Source organism: Vulpes lagopus, chromosome 21 (assembly GCF_018345385.1).
Source record: "Vulpes lagopus strain Blue_001 chromosome 21, ASM1834538v1, whole genome shotgun sequence".
In the NCBI taxonomy this organism is placed as follows: domain Eukaryota; kingdom Metazoa; phylum Chordata; class Mammalia; order Carnivora; family Canidae; genus Vulpes; species Vulpes lagopus.
Window position 1 is genome coordinate 29,885,099 of NC_054844.1, and position 4,565 is coordinate 29,889,663.

Consider the following 4,565-nt stretch of genomic DNA (forward strand, 5'->3'; position numbering starts at 1 on the left):
CCTGCCTTTGGCCCAGGGCGCGATCCTGGAGACCCGGGATCGAATCCCACGTCGGGCTCCCGGTGCATGGAGCCTGCTTCTCCCTCTGCCTGTGTGTCTCTGCCTCTCTCTCTCTCTCTCTCTGTGACTATCATAAATAAAAATAAAAAATAAAAAAAAAATAATAAGTCCTAGGTGATTAAATAATAGGCACATGCAAATATCTTTTCATTATGTACGTACTAAGTTTCTCTGTGATATTTCAAACCACCCACAGACTGAAGATGCCTACCCTAAATGGGGTCTTTCTTCTACCTAGAGTATAATCAGACTCTTTCAATTTGCTTCTAATTCACTATGGGACATTTGCAGGGATATTGTCAGGTGAGTTTTCTTCTTCCATTTATATCTTTACTACTTTTCTGTAGAGTGATGGACTGAAGCTAATACTAAGAAAAACAAGACATGATTCCTTTCTCAAGGAACTTTAAATTGACTAGAAGCTATTAAAAAAAAGATGGAACTCAATAATATAAGTTATATCCCAAAATATAGACTGGGATTGGAGTGAGGGAAAGTTCACTTTTTTTTAATAAAAGGTGTTTTTAGGGTTAGATTGTGTGAATGATGTAATCCTATGCAAAGAAAATGAAAAAAAATAATGAAACTGAGAAAGTATAAGGATTCTTTGGAGTGGCAGAGAATTTGGCTGGAACAGTTAATTAACAGTATTGTAGATGATAAGGCTGGAAGGGTAGTTTGGGGTCATATTGTGGGGAATATAGAAAACAGGCTTAGAAGTTAAGATTTAATATGCTGAGATAAGAAAAGGTATTTGAACAGAGGAGTAGCATGGACAAACAGATGTATTATGAAAATTTAGCCATGCTCACTTTAGCACACATACTAAAATTGGAACAATACAGAGAAGATTAGCATGGCCTCTGCACAAGAGTGATGCATAAATTCATGAAGCATCCCATACTTCTAAGCATAAGAAACATAGTCAATAATATCGTAATAGTGTTGTATGGTGAACAACACTATTGTTAGCAAGATTTGTGGTGGCATAGCATAATAACATACAGAGGTGGTGAATCACCATGTTGTACATCTGAAATGAATGTAACATTGTGGGTCAACCCTACTCAAATAAAAAGACTTTAAAAAGAGAAAATTTGGCAGCAAATGTGTTAGCATACGGGTAGGAGAGACTCTTGAATTGGAGGGCCAGCCAGAAGGTGTTCATGCAGGTAGGAATTAATGGTGCTCTGAGTCAGAATAATGGAAATGCATCCTGAAGACAGTTGGGCTATCTACAGGACTGGCCATATTTTTTCTGAGTGGCAACAGGGGGAGGCAGAGCCAACAATGTATTTAAGATTTTGTGTGTGTGTGTGTGACCAAGAGAGACAGTAAGGCTGTTAAATAGGAGTCAGGAGGAAGAGGAGGAGGAGATTTTGAGAAGATAGGATAATAATTTTAGATTCGTGTATATCAAGGTAGAGAATTCTAGCAGGTTTTTTTTTTTTTTTTTTTAAAGATTTTATTTATTTATTCATGATAGAGAGAGAGAGAGGCAGAGACACAGGCAGAGGGAGAAGCAGGCTCCATGCAGGAAGCCTGACATGGGATTCGATCCCAGGTCTCCAGGATCGCGCCCTGGGCCAAAGGCAGGAGCTAAACCGCTGCGCCACCCAGGGATCCCTCTAGCAGGTTTTGTACATAGATGTAGAAACTATATGTATAGATGTTTGACAGCATAGGAAATTATAAGATTGTTCAGGGATAGAAAGTAGACGAGAAAAAAGTTTCAAGAAAAAAAATAGGTACATATTCTTAGAATTGAAGTACATTTTTGTAAGAACTACCATAAAGGTAAAAGAAGGTGCCATAGATATCTATCAGAGTCTAGTAGACTTTTAACTGTCCCAGGAAAAGCTTCCTAAGGAAGGGAAAGTTTAGTTCACATCCGTTACATGATTAAGGGTTGTCAGAAAGAGATCAGGGAAAGATAGAATGCTCTGTGGATTCAGGACAATAGTTTCTTAGGCCAAACCTAGAAAGGCTCAGTGTCCTGTGAAGTTCTTTCCTTGGAATCTGACAAGGCCTACATATTCCTTTAGGCACAGATCTCTTAGAACTTCAAGCTACTTTTTCCGCCCCAAAGAGACTCCCTGACTTATAAGGTAATTATGTTTTTGAAGGTCTTATACAACTCTGATTTTTCCTTAATTCAAAACTGTATACCTAAAGTGCCTTGCTAAGGCCTTTAAATTTATCTTGATTTTCTGGGCAATAGGAGAAGGTTTAGTTAATAATTCCTGCTGTCTTGGCTATAAGCGAAAATTTGGACGTATGTTTTATAGCCTTAAATCTTGCCTTCTAAAAACCTCTTCTTGAAATATACGTTCTATCTGAAAATTTCCTCCATGTTCATACAGTTTTTCCTCCCGTTTAATGTTTGCTACACTCTCTGACAATTTTCTTTGTAATTTTTTGTAACATATTAAGGTGCATATTTGCTTTCATTTTTATTAGCTTTTGTATCATCACTAGAGGCTTGTATATTCTGAAAATTAGCAAAGGATTTAAAATTATTTTACGATTCTATGAACAGTTATAAGCACCGCTTAGGGTGTTCGTAAGAGTGATAATAATACCAATACCAGTGATACGAACAAGTAGTCAAATACTACTACAAACATTAGTACTAATGTATTAATGAATGTTAGCTATGTTCTAGGACTGCCTTGCTCAATATAGTATAATAGTCACTAGTCACATGTGGCTACTGAGTACTTGAAATGGGGCTTAAACTAAATTGAGGTGTACTCTAAGTATAAAACATGCATCAGATATAAACGGTGTTGCGCTTATATTGGACAGCACTGTTCTAGGGCATGCTAATAGAAACTTTTTAACTGTCCTTTAATCTCCACAGACTACCCCTATCGGGGGGGGTGGGGGGAGAAAGATATTAGTATTATTCCCATGGTATAGATGAGAAAACAAGTAGGTCCCATTATAGCTAATCAGTGGTGGAGAAGTCATCTATTCACTCTGGCTCAAATGGAAGATCGTTTTTAAATGGAAGATAGAAGTTGTTGTTAGGCTAGAAGCACACATTTGAGAATTTGCTTCTGTCTTTGCTTTGATAGTAACTTTTCCATTTCGTATATGACACCTGAAGTTGGCTCTATTATCACTGTCAGTTTTAAACACGCAGAACCTTTCATCTAGGTGTGCACTATTCAAGTGCATTATGTATACCAAAATATATAATATACATGACAATGCGTAATGTACATCAAACTGAATTCAAATATAAGGATAAACAACTTACCTAGACTTGGAAGTTGTTGCAGAGACTAAATGGAAGGGCCCCAGCTGTATGCTTTATTGTAGCCATCTAGCTCTTGTGTGTAGACTAGGGTATTGTTAATACCTTCATGATCCATTGGGATAAAACTTGATACCAATTGGATTTCTAGCCTCTTCTAGTTTCTAACTGGAGCTTAGAGTTTTCAGTGCCCAATAGATCCCTAGGTGGTGCTTCTTTGTAATGAATTATAGAAAGCTCCTTTGGGCCTAACTTTGATAGTGGTTCTGCTCCTGTATGGAGATGAGTCTCAGAGAAAACATACTTCAATTTTTTATGAAGCTACTTCTTTAATTTCTTCTTTAGTCAAATGTTATGCCTGTAGCTTCCTAAGATGGAAAAATTTAAAGAATATTCTCTAAAGAATCCTGGTCCTTTTCTGTTCATTTACCCTCAAGCTCCTAATAATAGCCACTGTTGTATCCAAAAGACTATGTCTTCTTTTTACATATCCCACATTTACTTCTTTGAGTTTCATCAGTGCCCTGATATTTGGTGACTCGAGAACCTACTCATGTATTATTAATATCACTATATGCAGTTGTACATTTTATACTGGTTCGTATTATATCCTTGGTAGTCAGAATGAACCAGTTTTTAATATTTCAGACTCAGGAGGAGACGTTTTGCAACTTCTCTTGGGAGGTGTTGTTCTATTGATGTCAATTCCATCCTAAGGCACATTTGTGTTAAATGCTAATATTACAACACAGAAGAGACAATGATGCTTTGTTAAAATTTTATTTGAGGTATTTTAGGAAGTATTAAAAAATATTTGCCATTGTTTTTTTTCTTGGGATACTTGTATTTCCTCAGTTAACCATGTACTGTTTTAACTTAACTAACCCTCTTTATAATTCTCAAGGTTTAGCAACCATTTGGAATATTCTTAGAACAATTTATGAAATACGCCCTCTTAGTAGCACTTTCTCTGTGTCAGGTACTGTTTTACACGCATTAGAAAATATTAATTCATTAATGCTATGATTAAAAGTATAAATTTGAAGTATAAGTATGTATATCTGGTGATTTGAATGAATTATGAAAAACTAAGTACATTCTTGGGTATAAAATATTGTTTAAAATTATTATAATAATAGTATTTTTGTTGATTAAAAAGCATCTAGAAAAGCATGATGTAGCACTAATATTGACTATATTTGAAAATATGTTTTTGAGAGAACGAAAACTATCCTTTTCTGTC

General features: G+C 35.9%; 1 non-coding gene across 1 annotated transcript; it reads left to right on the forward strand.

The window, feature by feature from the left end:
- Nucleotides 1-864: 864 nt before the first annotated feature.
- LOC121480440 lies at nucleotides 865-968 on the forward strand. Its single transcript, XR_005984963.1, has one exon. It is a non-coding gene; the product is annotated as a U6 spliceosomal RNA (small nuclear RNA).
- The last annotated feature ends 3,597 nt before the right edge of the window (nucleotides 969-4,565 follow it).